The sequence below is a fragment of the Chironomus tepperi genome, unplaced genomic scaffold (genome assembly GCF_022539635.2).
Source record: "Chironomus tepperi strain 1889 unplaced genomic scaffold, CSIRO-AGI_Ctep_v1 contig_84, whole genome shotgun sequence".
In the NCBI taxonomy this organism is placed as follows: domain Eukaryota; kingdom Metazoa; phylum Arthropoda; class Insecta; order Diptera; family Chironomidae; genus Chironomus; species Chironomus tepperi.
In genome coordinates, this window is record NW_027226206.1 from 5,507 (window position 1) to 24,594 (window position 19,088).

The 19,088-nt window shown below is 31.6% G+C and overlaps 1 long non-coding RNA gene across 1 annotated transcript; it reads left to right on the top strand.

Moving 5' to 3' along the window:
- Positions 1 to 4,057: 4,057 nt before the first annotated feature.
- Positions 4,058 to 7,479, top strand: LOC139085860 (uncharacterized). The gene is made up of 3 exons (XR_011543956.1): positions 4,058 to 5,361; positions 6,294 to 6,376; positions 7,202 to 7,479. It is a non-coding gene; the product is annotated as an uncharacterized lncRNA (long non-coding RNA).
- The last annotated feature ends 11,609 nt before the right edge of the window (positions 7,480 to 19,088 follow it).

Genomic DNA, 19,088 nt, shown 5'->3' on the forward strand with positions numbered 1-19,088 from the left:
ATTTTTTTGTGAAATTCCAATGCTTTGTTTAGGGGCTTAGACATGGATGGTCAACTACTACATTAGCACGACATAAAATTTGCAGCAGACAATGAGCAACCTTATTTACAACAACATGCTCATGAAGAAACTCAATAAGATATTAGATACTCAATAAGATAGTGACTCATAATATGTTGGGCATACTTATGAGCTTACGGTTCTAGATTCAAAAATCCTTAAAAGATTTCCTACGTAGAGACATTTCTGGATATGGAAAACCTAGACTTATACGAATTAAATGATGACATGTCTTTGGATACTTTTAACCTGAAAGGCATACGACATAGAAAAGGTCTAAAATCCGACCATAGGCCAACTTGACTTTAGATTGAAGCCGGATTTCATCTGATCTCTAAGTCTTGTGTTTTTTAGGTAAATAGGAGTGGAAAACTTAGTGGTTAATGTTAGATGACAATGTGATTCTTTTGGGTTTCCGAGCAGACATGAAGCATTAATATGAGTTTTCTCACAAAATTGGCCATGCTCTATTATATTGAATTATTATACTTATAATCACATTCATTTGGGTGAGGTTGCTCATAGTCTGTTAGGGGTTCATTCTTTCAATATCGCATTAGAATTATTTTGGAAGAATCAATGCTTAGAAAAATCCGGCCTTAATCCGATGTGTTTCTGACGTGTTGTCGAATTTCACCAAATCTGGCAACAAGTCTCATATGACAAAGCTATGTGTAAACATTAAGAGAACAGCTTCTGGTTTTTAATCGACCACATATCCTCACAAGAGAGAGGTTTCTTATCAGTTGCCTGTTCATTCAGTCATATCTACTTACCTAACTGACTGTACAGATCAATTGAGACCAGAGCTCGAAGTCGACTCATGTTTTGTATGGAAAAGTCAAATTGAGTCGTCTAGATTGCTAGAGCTCTGATTGAGACCATATAGTTCTTTATATTGTCTTAACATATTCACTTGTACATGGGTGTACCTCCTATAGTTGTCGCCTGAAGTTGACTCTAACCCTGGCTTCGACTTGCTAATTTCTAATACTAACTGCTACACTTTGTCTATCAACAGCGTCCTTAACCAAATGTATGGTCTAATGATTTAATTAAGAACAATTTTTGCACATTTTCCTTAAACTTCAACTCACTCAATCTTACTCGTTGTATTTTTGATTCGCACTCGATTGTTGTTGATGAAACATCTTCTTGTTAATTTTTTTTTATTTTTATTTATTTAACTGAAATATGTGTCTTGTTCCTGTGTTGTTTTCTTATTTGCTTTATTTCATCCAACCCGATGATCATCATAAAAGGCAGAAAGAGAATGAATAAACAGCAAATGCGATTAATGAAATAATCAAAATGAATCTTGCTTTCTCGTAATTCAAGCCTATGGGTAATGTAACGAGAAGCCATGAGATGAAAAATAATCCAACAATATTATGATGATGATGACTACTACAATAATAATAATATTATTATTATTTATGTTCCACCTTAGTCTGTGATTTAATATTTTTATTTTTTCATGCTGAACCAGTTCTCTTATTTCTTCCTTTACCTTACCTTACCATACTTCTCTTCTTTTTATATTTTTCCAATATCTATAGCCGTCTCGTCGAATTGATGATTGATGTTACATGCTTCATGCTCTTTAAGAAATATATTTTTTTTCTACTTACTTTATCTTGTTCAATAACCAGAAGCTTTATTTCTCCGCCCTTTCATAATGAGCCTGCGATTATCAGAAATGCCATTTTTTTCATGTTGACATTGTTACGCGCAGTGTCTGATGATGATGATTTTTTATTATTACTTCTCTTCTTTTCTTCTTCATTTTTTTTTTTTGTGTTTCAGGAAAGGAAATCCAAGGTGTGGGTTGCTTAAAATAATGAGCAGAATTTATAGATATTGGATTATTATTATTATTTTTTGTAATCTCCGATGTCTTTAAGACAAGGAATTGATTCTTTATCTTAAATATGAATATCTTTAAATTTCATTTTTTAAGGTCACTTACTTGTTGATTTGCGGATATGATATGGTTCTTCGTACACCTCTCCTTTAAGTCATAGTGGATTCTCACTGCGGTATTCTTCAAATTGTCACTAAACTAAAGAGCTTTTGCCATCCTGGTCGAAATTTGATGGCAATCAAGTGTCTGTCACTGTCTAGAGCAGTGATGGGTAACCTTAGTACCACTGCACTATGTTTTGCTATCAAAAATTTTTGAAGATGCCATGTACCATATGCCGTGTATGACTTCGATCAAGACTAACTAGAGTACACTAATTTGTGCCACGAAAAATAACAGATTGCTCACCACTGCTTTAGAGAATAACGTGGACATTCTTAGCAGACATAGAGTGTGCTGTATTTAAATATATTAGATAAGGATGCTCGAAAGCGTGTTCTCAACTAACTCTGTTCTGAAAAGCATGTATTCTGCCTGCTAGGGCAACGTGTGTCAATGACATTGCAAACAAATTTAATCAAGAATCAAGGACCAAGGATCTATTCGGAATCTACTCAATTTACAGTTTCATTTAAATTCTAGCTTACTTACTTACTTTGCTGGCCGTGCAGATCAAGTGTGATCCATGTGTGACTGAAGTACCACGGCATGAAGTGTCCGATTGGTCTGAAACTTTGTCAGAATTAAGTCCATATTGTGTCCATTTGCGTCCAACAAAAAAATATTTTCGTCCTACTTCCAGTTCCTGGATATAGCATGTTGAAGTTTTGGTGATTTATGCCGTCGTACTTCAGGATTTAAAACGGCATCCCCTCCTTAAATCAACTTTAATCAACATATTATACATTAAAATTGATCTACTATTTACGTCCATTTACGTCCCGCAAAAATTTTGAGGAACCGATGTCTCAGACAGAAGTTATGGCTCCTCAAAGTTCATGACCAGGCTGCTTGCAGGCCAAAATATTTTTATCGTCCAAAAACTTTTATATGATCATGTTATGTATCAAATCAGATCTACTTTTTCTCAGCATTTCAAATTTGAAATAATTTTTTACGTCCAGATCAGCGTTTAGGACTTATGGCAGTTCCAGTTTTAGTCCCGTACCTGAATATATGAAAAGTTTCTCAACTTTGCCCATACATGTTATATGTCTAAATATATCTATTTTCATCAAAAATAACGAATTTGGTAAAAAATATTAATTTTGAACCTGTTTTAAATCACATATGGTATTTAAAAATTCAATTAAATAATTTTTCAAATTGAAATTTCGATAATTTGAAAAAAAAAATTTTATTTTTTCCCTAAATTTTAAATCTCAAAAATCTCAATAACAATTGAAAATTCTGAAAATTTTTAGAAAATATATTTATTTCCTGTAATCTAAACTTAGGTGTTTTGATAGAAAATAAAAAATTATTTGAAAATTTTTAAAGGCTAATAAGAAGAATTTTCAATTGTAATCGAGATTTAAAATTTGGGGGAAAAAATTAAATTTTTTTTCAAATTATCGAAATTTCAATTTGAAAAATTATTTAATTGAATTTTTAAATACCATATGTGATTTAAAACAGGTTCAAAATTAATATTTTTTACCAAATTCGTTGTTTTTGATGAAAATAGATATGTTTAGACATATAACATGTATGGGCAAAGTTAAGAAACTTTTCATATATTCAGGTACGGCACTAAAACTGGAACTGCCATAAGTCCTAAACGCTGATCTGGACGTAAAAAATATTTCAAATTTGAAATGCAGAAAAAGTAGATCTGATTTGATACATAACATGATCATATAAAAGTTTTTGGACGATAAAAATATTTTGGCCTGCAAGCAGCCTGGTCATGAACTTTGAGGAGCCATAACTTCTGTCTGAGACATCGGTTCCTCAAAATTTTTGCGGGACGTAAATGGACGTAAATAGTAGATCAATTTTAATGTATTATATGTTGATTAAAGTTGATTTAAGGAGGGGATGCCGTTTTAAATCCTGAAGTACGACGGCATAAATCACCAAAACTTCAACATGCTATATCCAGGAACTGGAAGTAGGACGAAAATATTTTTTGTTGGACGCAAATGGACACAATATGGACTTAATTCTGACAAAGTTTCAGACCAATCGGACACTTCATGCCGTGGTACTTCAGTCACACTGATCCATGGCCTCCCTCAGTCGGCTCCTGAAGCTGGGTACCGCTTGCCAATTACCAATTCCAAGTGTGACACTATCTCTATCGAGCTTCTTTCCTTGAGTTCTTTCTTAAATTCTAGCAAAGTTCCTAATAGTAATTCACTGTTCACAATCTCAAAACTTGAAACAGCTTTAGTAACTACACCTTGGCGCTTACTCTCTCTCTACTTGATTGGATTATTGGACTTTTACTTGTTACATTTTTATTTAATGATCCTCTCAAGGAGCATTTACAATTTCCGAGAAGAAATAATCAAGAGAAGAGAAGAGAAGAAAAAGAAAATTGTTATGTCGCATGAAACTGTTGATTTGCTGGTGAATTAAAAGTCGCATTAATTTGTAACATGCTCAGTTTGCACAGAAAAATGTGAAATTAAATGCAATGTTATTTTTTAAGTGAATTAAGGTTAACATAATAGACACGGGGTATGCGGATGAAAAATGGTTGAAGTTATGGATTGGTTTGTGAGTATCTGGATGATAGGGAGGTGAGTTGTTAGGATGAGGTAGGGGACTGTTGTTTGGTTTAAGTGTTGAATGCTCGATTAGCACAGATTCAAATGTTGCCACTATGGGGTATCGCAAGGCAGTATACTCAGAGTCAAATTTTGAATTTAATCATTTTTGTAAATTTTCTGGAACTTGGTTCTAAGTATGATGTCATCTCGGTGCCGTAGTGGTAATCCCGAGCAACACAAAATGTCGATGACGTCGCAAATGATCTTGATAATGTCATGGTGATTTTCCATCGTTTGACATCGTTGAGACCTTATGATGAATTCATATCCAATATCATCACAATGTTCGGGAATATTTAAGCCTGTGTCAATCGGGACATTATTCCGTCAAAATTGAGTCGAATTTCCAAAATTCTGACAACACCCCACACCACTTGTCCGTACCTTGAAACATGCAGCAGCATTTAAGGTGGATGAAAATTGAAATGGATGGATGAATGAATAAATTGATGAGTTTTAATATAATTTTACATTTCAGATCACAAAAAAAAAAACTTTTATCTCCGAAATTTTTATTCTGTTCATTCTGTTCTGAAACAACAACAGCATAGCCAGAGTAAAAGAATTAATAATATCAGATCAAAATTAATTGATTTCAAGCATATAATGGAAAAAAAAATTAAAAAGAATGTCAACGTCGGCAGTTGTTTGATTAAAATGGTAATTAATTATAATAATCAAAAGAATGTCACGAAATAATGAATCATTGTGTGGAAAGAGAGGAGAGATTATGGAAAGAGAATAATAAAACACGAAAATATACCTATATAAAATGCTTACTTAACCCAAAACGTTATATTTCAACACAATAGATTCATTCAAATGCATGTGCTGTAAGGTTTGATCATGTTTAATCTTTTTTCGATGTCGCCTTACTTACATGTTTCTCTTTATTTTATAAAAATATAAAAATAAATGTCAGAACTTATCAGACTTTTGGGCTATTGGAGCGCATTTTTGAGTAATTGAGCTGTGGATTAATTTTACAGACTTTAAAATTTCGATGTCAATGGAAAAAAGATTATTAACGGTTTTCTCAAATTTAAATTGCAATTTTTGAACTTTGTCATGTTTGAATTTTTTGTACTTTAACGGAAACTTTTAAAAATTTGAATGAAAAATTCAGCAAGAAACTTTTAACGGTTTTCTCGAATTTAAATTTTTGAACTTGATAAAGTTCAAATTTTTTGATCTTTAACGGATTCTTTTAAAAATGTGAATGGAAATCGCAGTTGAATTTTTAACAAAACAATTCTATTCGTTAAATTTCGTCAAAATTTGACGCCTTTTTTGAATAATTTTTTAAAATTTGAAAATCCGTTAAGAAATTTTTAACAATTTATAAATTTTGCAGCAATCTCGATGAGAAAAATTCATTTAATCTTATTAAGGTTTGGATTAAGCAATAATAATCTAAATTGTGCAGTCAGCCACCCATCCACAAATCCCAAATCCACAGCATTTCCACAAAACTCCGCTCCTAACGAAATAAAAGTAAAAATTTGTTTGAGAACTGTCATTAATTTTTTTTTCTTTTCTTTCCTTTTTTTCTTCTCCCCGTCTTCTTTTTATTACTTATTATTGTTTTGTAGAAAGGATGAGCCTACGACAAAGTCGTGAACAATAAACGGTAGTTTCTCGTACTCATGTTGATGTAATAGAGGAGGAATCAGAGGTGCATAAGAAACAATATTTTTTTATTTGTATATTTCTTTGTCATTCTACTTCCATTCTTCCATTCTGTCGTCGATTTTGATTTTGATATCAATGATGGTGGTCTCCTGAATGTTGGATACGCGATGTGTTTTATTAAATACACTGTATGTCAATGGAAAGGAAGAGGTCAATTTCCACATTGTTTTATAACATTTTGATGATGTACATGCTTCCTATTACTTCATTGAGGGTAGCCTCGAAGCACAAAACTTGTTGTGAATAATAAGATTGCAATTGAAAGAGATATCCTTCATCATCATAATCATAAAAAAATCCGAAACATTCTCTATTAATTTAATCAATGCCAGAAGCCACTTCTTGTGAGGGTGAAAATAAATAAAACGAGGGTTGAATTTTGAATGAGGAATTGAGGATGATACACACGCAAAATTATGTGATGAAAGGGATGCTTTTCGGTCCCCTTTTTTATTATTCTTCATTTAATCAATATTTTACATTAAACATCCCATTGATAATAGGCACTCGGCTACAGTTAAACTTATTAATTATCATAATTTTTATTAAAGTTAATTTAATTAAAAATAATATTTTTTAAAATTAACTTGATTATTAGTCAAAACGTTTTTCGACAATTTGAAAGTAAAGGCGTGAGTATGCAACATGTGATACAAATGATTCGAAAATTCTCATTCCGTTGCATGCAAGCACGAGTACGAGCACTAACAGCACGAACATGTACGAATGAATGGAAGAAAGAAGAGAATGAAAAAGAAAGGATTTATTTAATAAAATTAAATATTCTAAGTGCATAATTCATTTTTAGATCGTGGAAAATGAGCGGAAATGAAGCTACATCGATTTGAGTATCCAATGGTATGACAACGACATGAATGGATATTACACTCGTGGCTCAGTCAACACGTTCTTGCTTATCGGCGTCTCATTGTATGTCTCATTACGACATTTAATCCACGAGGCTTCATTAGGGTAAATTGTTTAATCCTATTGTCTCATATGAGGCCTCATCTATTGTGTCTCTATGCTTGTTAAATTCATGTGATGTGAATTAAAATTAATAAAAAAAATTTTGTTGACAAATTATGAGAATGAGGGGCTTTATTGATGACAATTTGATATGCTCATGTATGCGTATGCTTAGCTGAAAATTTGTAATGTATCATTTTAATCACAAATCTTGCTGTAACGGATATTTTAAACAAAAACAGAGTCTTGAATTAGGTAGAAAAGACTTACAATGATTGATTGAGATTAACATCATGATGAATGGAAATAGGTAGAATGTGTTGAGTGCATTTAAGATTTTTTTAAGTAAATTTTTAAAAATGACAAGGACATAAAGAATGCATTCGAATGCACTTAGTTGTTTAGTGTCTCGGAAGCATTTTTGAAGATGATCAGGTTGTTAATATTCTTTGATTGACATCTCTACTGGTCACTGAGACTATAATGCTACTAGATTTATTAGATTTCATGTTATGGACAATTTTTAATGGTTTTATGAATAAATGGAACCCTCGTTGAATACGAATGTGGATAGAATTGCTGTGCTACAGTACTTTATATTTGTATAATTTTAAGGGGGTTAGGATTCATATATTTTCTATGAAATTTGACTTTATAGAGTCATATATAGAAATAATTCGAAATGACATTTATATGAATGGACTGTGCAAATATTTGTGATTTTGTTGACAGACTTGTTATTGCTTTTAATTAATTTCTATGCAAATTTTACGGCTTTCTATTAACTGCTTATTTTTTAAACCCCCACGAATGATATGGATTAACGATTGATGACTAATAGTATTAATTATAATAGGCAGGATTCTCGCCTTTTGGCGGTAAAGGCAATGCGATTTATAACTTGTATGAAATCTATTGTATTATGCTTGTGTTGATGCGAGAGCAAGTTGGCAGACCTTTTAAACTATACCTAAATTACGGCAAATTTCGAATCATCCGTTTTAAATTTGAGATGGATTAACATTTCAGGATCCCGGTTTTTGGTATTTCGTGCGATTTTTCAAATACCAATCAGTTTATACTGGAATCCGAGCAACTTGCATGCTTTGCACATCGTAAAAAGAACAGTTTTTTGAAACCTTAAATATCCCAAATAGGCAATGAAAATATTCATGTAAATGAGCGTGGTTATAAGTATACTCGATCAATATAACTGAGCGTGTTTGATTTGTAAGCACATTCATGAGCATGTTTATTCTCAGTTCGAGATATCCTGACTAGATTGATGAAATGGATTAAGAGCTTTCAAAAATAAACTACTTTTAATTGAACTTAACAATTTACACTTAAGGTCAATGGCTTGTCATTTAGCCCAGTACTGTCCAAACTGTTTGTCGCGCCACACTAGTGCGTCGTGGAACAAGTTCAGGTGTTACGAGAAAATTATTCTACAGTCAAAATGAGCCGAGGCACAAGAAAGCTTAGACGTCACTGGTTTAGTCCATTTCGGGAAAAATTACATTTAATCGACATTAGTCGTTCTTAGATCTAGACATTCAACCATTATTCAATAATTATTCTATTTACTCGCATAATTTTATTTAACCAAATAATTCGTGGATATATTCAATTAAATGCAGCCTCAAAAATTCCACAATAAAGATAAAATAAAAATTATTTATTTAATAATTCCTCGTGCATCATCGACTTACCGTACCATACCATACCATACCATACATTCTCATATAATAAAATCAGTGGTCCATGCAATCATAATGAGAACAATAAATTCAATCAAGTAGCATAGCGTGCAGAATCTTTTAGCGTCGTAAAAATGAACACTGTATGGTTTTTATATGCCATAGAAGGCAATAAACAAGTTTATGCATCTCAATTTATAATGTTATGATTTTTTTTAGCAGATTATGACACATTTTATGAATTAAGCTGTTTAAGTTAAATTCACAGAAGCTTTAACTTTCAGAATTTATAATGTATTACGCGGTAAGGCTAATACAACATGATTAGATAAGTGATCTCGTAGCTCATTATACAAAAATCCGTAAAATTCACTGATTTTGTTGCTTATAACTCACTAATTCTACCTCATTATGATTCATGAATCACTTAATTTAACAAGATCCAATTCAGAATGTCTTCAACCTATAAATTCCTACGCAAACCACAAAAAAGCAGCTTAGAACTTAAAAACAACTGCTCTGAAAGGCTTAAAATGTTAAACCCGAGCAGCACAATAGGATGAATTGCAATTTTGTCGTTCTGTCTTCTGAGGAACTTCTCGAATTTCCATTGACACTGCGACACAAATGAAGAAGGCATTTGGAAGGCTCGGAGCCACGGTCTGGTAGCCATATAGAGGCCAATTGGCCTTCATATGGAAGCGGCTTCCATTTGGTATTAGTAAAAGAAATTTATCGGAACCTTAAGAGCTCCGTGGCTGAACATTCTTCATTTGTGTCGCTCGGGGACACAGTAGTTCCTTTCCAAACAAAATATACTGTCCGGGATGAATTCCACAGCAAATTCTCATAAATTTAATTTCAAAAATTCAAATTTAAATCCATTAAAATAAATAAAATTTCTTTTAACCATCCACAACATCCAGGCTAAGCTCTCTAGCTCTCACACATGAATATTGAATAATAATGAATTCGACAAATGATCGTTTGATGAAGAAAGCAATTAAAAGTAAAGAGCCAAGCACATAAGAATGGATGTAATCTAAAACATTCTGTCGAGCATTAATAATGCAATAGGCTTTTAGTCCTTTTTCAACTTTGCATAGACATAGACATACTCTCCCTTCAGATTCTCATCACAATACATTTAACTTTAACGATATCTGTTCACAATTTTGTCAAATGTCCTTTAAATCATTTTAAAATACTTTCATATGGTTGTGTAGGATGTGGAGCAGGGGTGGACAACCTTTTGTATTTTGGGGGCACACCTTGGTGGTATGACTGGATGGAAACTGCACATGTCATACGGGTCATTGTGTGTCTGAAAGCATTTTGACGGTGCAATAATGTGTCGCGACACACAGGTTGCCCACCCCTGATGTAGAAACTATAAAAAGGTATTTTTTATGTCATTTGAGAATTTTCTATCCTAATCCTCTTTTTATTTGTTGAACTTATGCACCTGATGTGTAAGAATATATTTAAAAGCATTCCTTAAATTACGTCAGTTTCAATCAAATGATGTGGACCTCATATTTACGCACCATTTAACTAAAAAATGTGCTATGTTAAGTACATTTAAGGACAATGGAACGTTGACTGTGGAATTTTCAATTGAAATATTTTTTATAGGGTGGATATAATCCTATGCTGTATGTATGTCTACATACTCTCTCATGAGAATTCGTGCAATAAAATTTTTGAAGGCAGAACAGCAAGGCCATGGAACAAAAAGACTGTGTACATACATTTCTGACTATTCAAATTCGGGAAGAAGAAATTCAGTTTTTTTTTTTTTTGGGATTTTGGTGAAGAAAGAGAGAGCAAAACACGCTTAATCTTAATGGCCAAATCGAAAAATCTTGTTGAAATCGAAAGAACATAAGAAATCTCATCGCGACACATCAATTAGGCAAAAATAAACAAACCCCATCGTATATCACTTAACGCAATTTTATTGAGAATGCCTTTTTTTTCTCGCTCTCTTGCTGAAATAAAGAATGGACTAAAGTGTTTTGATGATGAATTCTTATGACGCATTTTATGGTGATTTTGGCTTCTTTAATGTCGGTTTTATAAATTTGTCGATTAATTTTGGAATAACGGTTTTTAGAAATTTGAATTTTTTGTGTTCATTTCTTCTTTAAAATTCTTGCAATTATTTGCATAAAATGATAGAAATCAATCTTTTTTCAACTTCTTGACTATACTGTTCCTTACTTTGGTGAAGTACAAACACTTTCTAATACCTGAAACACCTGTTTGCCGTCGTAAAAAGGATAATTTTTTAAAAATTGTAAAACACTGAATTTTAATGAAATATTCAAATTCAAATTTTAACGGTTTTTAACGGACAAATTCAAAATCAATTCATTTGACATTTTCAGCTATAAACTTGATTCCCAGCAACCCAAAACGTCATCAAATCCACATCCATTTGCCAAAAAATCCAGATCACAGAAGACTTTGTTGGCAGTGAGAAATTCGAATTTTTATATTTTGGCAACTGGATTCAAATGTGTGTACTTGAGAATCTTTAAATGGCATTAAATTGAATATTTCAATTCAAGAATGAGATTCTCACTAAAAGATACTAACAATTTAAAGGTTAAATGTAATTTATTTACGTTTACTTTTTTTTCTCACTCACTCACTGCTTGCCATTGCAAAGCCATTTCTTGGCGCCTGAACTTTGTATTATTTTACCTGTACATAAGGTTATTCAATATTTTATCTCTCGATTTTTCTCTAACAGAGCAAAAAAGAATGTACATGGAAGAGATTGAAGCATTTTAAAATGTCTGCAGATAAAGAAAAGATTTCGATGCAAGTTTATGTGACATAAGATATAGGATATGCTTCTCTCTATGAAGACGAAAACAGTTTTAAATTCCAATTAGTTGGCAACTGTTATCTGATCTATCCCTTGAATACCAGTGTTACTCTCATTTCATTCATTTTTATTATTATGAAATTTCACTTCTATTCCTTATCTTGTCTACAGCATTGTATCCTGGTGTGCACTAGGGACAACAATAAAAAATCCCATTCATTGCCCCATTCATATTATCATCTCCAGTCATGTGATAAAGATTGAGGAATTCATTTTTTATGGATCTATTGACAGGTTAATGAAACAACTTTTTTGGGACAGTTTGATTTAATTAAATTAAGGAAACGATTAAGAATGAGAAAATAAAATGAAACATATCTAGTCGTACCATAAAAGAATTGTGTCTAGCTAGTTCTTTTTATGATAATACTTTTCTATTTCAGTCTCATGTTTAATTTACATTTACACAAAGATTCGATAATTAAATTGTTTGAGGATTTGTAGAATTGGTTTGTATATTGTCAGATTTGAAATATGTCATAACAATTGATTTATGACATTAAAAGAATCTGCCGGCAAAATAGTTAAGTCATTGTAAATGACTAACGGAGCTTAGCAAATCATTAATAGAGTTAATGTTTTCATCATCCTGGATAAATTATTGCTTTAAGTATTGAAAATAAACGGGTAAAATGGATTTATCAATGTCTTCCGAACATACAAGATGTATTCTCATGAGAATGTGTCGTTAACAGAGCTCATTTCAGTGATAATACTCATAATATGTAAGGTTTATTTAAATTTAATGGATATTTTTATCGAATTAGAATTATGTTTTAGGAACGTTCGAAAATTACGTAACGTTAAAAATAGCTTTTTTAGACCTCTTCCCCATCGTAACACTTTACACCAAAATGTGTACCCTGTAACCCTCCTACGATCCACCACTTACTAATAAACGTGAAAAATCAATTTTTTTGAACCACAATGATGGTCAAAGAACTCTTGGAGAGAGTCTGTTCATAGAGACAGTGAAGTATTTGATATTTTGAATTGGCAAAGGGAAGTCAGAAATAGAGCATGTTTTGGACAAAAACTGAAAGATCCAATGGATCACATATGACTAGCGAAGTAAAGTAATAAGGTTAGAGTTATATTTTTTTCGGTGGAAATATCGTTGTTTTTAAATAATTGCACACCTAATTGGAAATTTTGAATCCAATCTAGAAAGCACATTCCATAGAAATGACCGAAAATCAGACCACAAGGCGATTGAAGGTGCTTCGAATTTCCTTGAATTTTATTGAATCGTGCTATAACGAAACTGAAACTTTTTTTAAAAATTAGGTATTATTGAAAATCACTGCATATTTCCAATCTAGCGATATCTGTAGTAACGTGACAACTCCATGAGTTGCCTTCCCCTGCAAGTTGTTTATCCCTCTTAAAAATCAGTTCAGTTCAATTTGTGTCTTCACATAATAAATATCAAGTTTGTTAAGTTTATACAATTTAGAAGATATCTCGTGTTTTATTGATATCAACACGTAACACCTTCGAGATTACTTCAATATCCAAAGGAATTTTAGAAAACAATTCAGGAAGTTCTGGGATTTATGTGAAAAATTCTAGAGTGTCCATGGCGTATTTAAATATATATATTACTCGATCAGCGTAGATTATTCATGGAAGTATTGTAAGTGGCTGCCATTTATGTCATCGAAGATGCAATATTCATGTTAACTCTCATACATAGAAATTGCCACTTGAATATGGTGGTCACGTGATCATTAGGATTCCATAAAAACTAGTAATGATGGGTAATGATACAAAAGTCGTCAAATAATATAAATTTAGATCCTTAACTTTGAATATTTTATTTAAATTGCAAATTAAATTTTATTTGAATATAAATTCAACAAAACAATCCACATAAATCCAATAAATATCACCAAAAAATTTGCCAACAAAAACAAGAATGGATATCCAGCATGAAAATATTGACATAAAGAAGAGAAAGATAAACTCATTAAATGAATAAAATCGTAATAAAATTGTCGTCAAATCGAATTAAAATTTCATTAAGTAAACACGAAATTTAAATAATCAAATTTCATATCAATCAAACAATTTCGATTGGACATAACCGACAACAGGTTGTATACTCAACATTAAACAAAAAAAATGTTTAAAAAAAAAGAGATTCCAAACAGAATAAATGGTAGATCTTTAATCAATGAGATCGACTTCGGCATCTTGTGCTTTGAAATTGAATATTTTTAAATGTTTCTTTTCTTTTCTCTTTTTTTGTCTTTCTTGTTCCTCTTAATTTTATGAATTTTGATAATAATGGGACATTTATCCATTTTATATACCGTAGATATTCTGACTATCGTGATATATATCACATGTTGACAATTTTTTAAATTCTCTAGAAAATTTGCATATTTTATTAATCGATATTCACTGGATCAAAGGATTAGGATTGGAGAAGGAATTTTGGGTTTTTGCAGATAATCAAAGAGCTGTTTTGGGATGTTTTGTTAATTTTGCAGACATATTTGTTGGTAATTTTATTTTTCAGAGTTTTAATGAATTTGACCCCAATAAACAAGAAACATGCTCATGAACTAATGACTCATGAGTATGTGCACGAAATTAAGAATCCTGAATTATATTGATTGATTATAATTATGAGCATGCTAATTAAGGTGAGTATCCTCATTGTTTGTTAGGATAAGGTTCTTGAAAGTATGGACTTTGTCAATAATTAGTTCATAAAAGCCTTCAACGAATTTTGCATCAGAAATATTCCTAGTTACTCATCTACTGTATTATTTAAATATGATTTACATCATTAGGTTTGGTATATGCACTTATAATTTATTAAATGCACACTGCGTGAATTAAGTAGGATCTGACACCTCGTTAGAGTCATTCTGGTCTTCATACACTATTTTTTAAAAATTTCTATGTCGTCCGAGAGTCCAGACTACAAAATTCCAATTAAGATTCTCCACTGAAATCCGGATTTAGGAGATTCAAGACTCCAATCAAGGCACCTCTACATTTCATTCCTATTAGCGCTGTAACTAGATGTCTTTATTGATTTTTGTACATTTTCAAATAAATGCATATTCCTGTGAACAATGCAGTTATTCACATTTAGTATCCAACAAATTTCAATCTGATTTGACTTCTCTGACAAGATTGGATTTCTCAACTGTAAATATTTTAATGTCCAATAAAAGAGTTGACATGGGTCTGAATCTCTAACGTGTTTATAAAGGAAGCCTTCTCAATTGCACAAAATGAAATGCTATCTCCTCGATGAGCATGTTGACAGTTTAATTAGAACTAAGCATCGTCGCAAAGCAGTGGCTAACTAAGCGGTAATTAAATGACTATTATTAAATTCGAATTTTACCGTTTAATTGCTACCATCTGGATAGTATTTCAATGTGTGCAGGTTTTGTCTGTAAGTAGCAATTGATACTTTATTTATGCTCATGTTTATTTGTAGAGCTTGAAGTCTGTTAAGATTTTGTATGGGACAGTCGATTCGAGTCGTCTCGACTCTATAGAAAACTAGAAATCTGCTCAGTGGTTAGCAATCTAGAACTAGAAAATTCGTCAAATGTCAATCTCAGCTTCTAAGCATTTGATGTAATTTTCCTGCATCTATATTGAAAAATAACTTCCTATGTACATTTCTGGAAAGAAATCTCGAGGTAGACCAAAGGGATCATCTGATTGCTGTGTGAGCAACGTTGCAAAAGTCCTGGGAATTAGAATATGGCAGAAGTTACTTAAAGACATATCCAGCTTCTGACAAATTCAAAATGCGGCAATGGTCCTCCGTGCGTCTTCGCCAAGGAAGTAAGTAAGTATATAATAACCCAAAACCATTTTGGATTTCAATCTAATTTAATTCAGGACAAGAAAAGTGCAAAAGACTCATCGATTCCAATGAAATTTCTCATTCACGCAACGATGTGTACTTGCTCTTACTCGAATATTGCTGTTTTGATTATTATTCGTATGGGCATTTACAATATCACTGAAGTAGAAGTATGGAATAAGAAGGTAAACATGTGGGGGCGAGAAGAAGTATAAAAAGGTAAAGGAATAAGTATATAAAAAAAAATTGTTGTAAAAATATTTTTTGCAGCATTTTACAAATGAAAACGGTAATAAATAATGGTGGTACGATGATTCCAACATGGGTGGTTTTGTGCATTTAATATTGTGTACTTTACCTGAAATCCTTTTAAAAACATAAAGTCAGAAAGGAATGAAAAGAAAAAGAGAGTCTTTTTGTTGATCTTTTGTATTTCCACTGATATATATCTCTTATTTTTGTTTTGTTTATTGAATGATATTGAACGTAAGCAACAAGCAGTGCCAGTGTAAAAAATATGTTGAGAAATAAAAATAATAATTTAACATTTTACAATGTGGAATAAAGAAGTTAAATTTAGCTTTAAAATGCTTGGCAAAGATCATTTAATCGATGATAATCCTTTTAGTCAATTTTATAAAATTTGTATTCAAATTAAAGTTAATGCTGTAGCTAATGTAATTTCTGCAACTTTATGTCATCGACTGTTTTTTTGTGTGTGATAAATTTGACAACATTAAAATATTTGTTGGCTGTTGACTTGGGTTTGGTGATTATTTGTTAAAGACGAGAGACAAAAAAAAAAAGGTCATAACTTGTCAAGGCGTCAGCTCTTTATCACTTCCGTTTTCATCATGACAGGTGTTTATTTACAGTAACAATGGTCAATGATGAAAGATTTATTTCTTGGATCTTTTTTGGATTTTTATCAATTTTTTAAAGATTTTAATGTCTTTTAATGTAATTTCTGGAATTGAGGAATTAAAAGTTGAGTGTCGTTTGCATTGGGTCGTCGTTGTTAGTCCAGTCTATGTTAGTCGTAGCATGGGAGTCTTAACTTTGATACACCAAGATTGACCCTAAACCGGATTTTTACCCGATTCTCACAATTTCAAGTTTAAGTCGCATGTATCTTCATTTTGAATATTTGGTGACATTGCATTCCGAAGACAAATAATCTAAAAGAACCAGAAGAGATCCAGTTCGATCTTAGATTCAATTCTTTAGTCATATTCCTTCATATTTTCATATTCTTTCATATTCCTTGTCCAGAGAGTTTGCATCCTTTAGAAGTTTAGGAATAACTGTCGCAACCTTCTACTGAGTCAACTGCACATTCAATTTTATTGAGCAAACTATTAGGGTTTCTGACAGCGGTTAACCGTTAACAGCATAACAGCGGTTTTATACCTAAAAATGCGGTTAACGCAAAACAGCGGTTATTGAAAATTAACCGCTGTTAACAGCAATTTTATCCATAAAGGCTTTAAATAAGAAAATTTTACCGAAAATTTTAAATTTAAATAAAAAAGTTTAAATTTTTTTCTGAAATCTCTCATTTTTTGTAAGAAAATGTTAGTTTTGGATGAAAATTCTAGTATTTCCTTTGAAAAACTTGAAAAATTTTGAATTTTTTTTTTTCTTCAAATTCTCGTCATTATCGTGGAGTTAAGGGAAATTTCCGTCCTGCTTGCCTTGAAAAATTCTGGAAAATTTCGATCCAAATGGCTACGAAGCACATTTTTATGCAAAATTAACAGCATTGCTTTCAAATATATCATCAAACGCCTTTATGTATAGGGTAAAAAATATAATTTCTTGCGTTATATAATTTCTTGCGCGAACAAATTCACCAAAAAAAATTTTTTTGTATTCAGTATTATATTCAGTATAAATGATCGATTTTTGAAGCAATGGAGCATTCAAAAAATATTTTTCTCACGGAATCTGAAAATTCACGAAATTCGTATTTTTATAACCGATTTTGGTGTTAGCAGAGTTTATCGTTAAGGAGGTATAAGCATTTAAAAATTTCAACTGAATTTTGCGCAAGAAATTATATTTTTTACCTTATGAATTTTCAATAGAAAAAAATAATTTTGGAGTTTAATAATTAAAAAATATTCTTTTTCTTTGATTTTGATTAATTTATTTACTTTTGTAGGTTTTACGCAACCTAATTCAACCATACGAGGCAAATAAAAAGAAGATATATCAATGAGAAGCTCATTAACTTAGTAAAATTGTAATATTATTAAAAATTCCTAATAACCGCCGTTAACCGCGTTAACAGCTGTTTTGAGTTTTTTCATAACAGCATAACAGCGGTTATGAAAAAACGCGGTTAATCAGAAACCCTACAAACTATGTTCTGTTGAATATATTGCATCATCAATCTGTAAGCGTTGCTTATTTCTAAAAATTTCGGAGTCAAAATTGATTCGGATGAGATTTCTATAACTGGATGTACTTTCTCCTTCTTTGGTTCTAGACACTTGTAAATATGTTCTGCAATGAATCCTCCAAATGACATAAGACAACATCCAAGCCAAATATTGAATCCAAATACAAGATCATCAAGACTAAGAACTTTTGGCTGCTTTTCAACTATTTCAATTTTTCTAACTTTTTTGGTGTAATATTTCTCAATTAGATGATTCATAATTCCGGCTGGAATCAATTTATCAATGAGCTTGTTAAACATTCGAAAATAAAAAACAACACCATTAAATATAAAAACATCAAATGATCTTGCTAGTACAGTATCTAACTTATTCCATGGATTTTTTGGCTTTATCCCTAATTTCGTGTAATAGTTCATGTAAAACTCATCAACTGTAAGTGCCATTTTTGCTGAAGAATTTTGCGATTTTGTCATGAATGCTTTAAAAAATTCAGGTTGACTTAATACTCTAATGTTCGGCCTATTTAGAGAGTAAAATAGTTATTAGGAATGTAATTGAATGCATTGCATTAATGACTAAACTTCTTACCATCTTTCTGATCTGAGATGACCACCTTTAGATATATCTCCCGTGCTTGGTGTTGAATAAATCGTGTAATTTCTATCGATCAAATCCTCAATTGTCTTTGGTGGAGGTCGTCTAGGTTCACTTGTTAAGATCTCGAAAAATTTGCTTTGAAAGCATGTCCGGAAAATTAAGCAAAAATAGATGAAAATCATCAAAATAAACCTTGAAAAAAATTTATTCGGTAATCTCGTCTGTGATACTCCAAAAAATACACTGATGACATTCCAAATCGGTGTCTCAATCTGGTGTCCATAGAC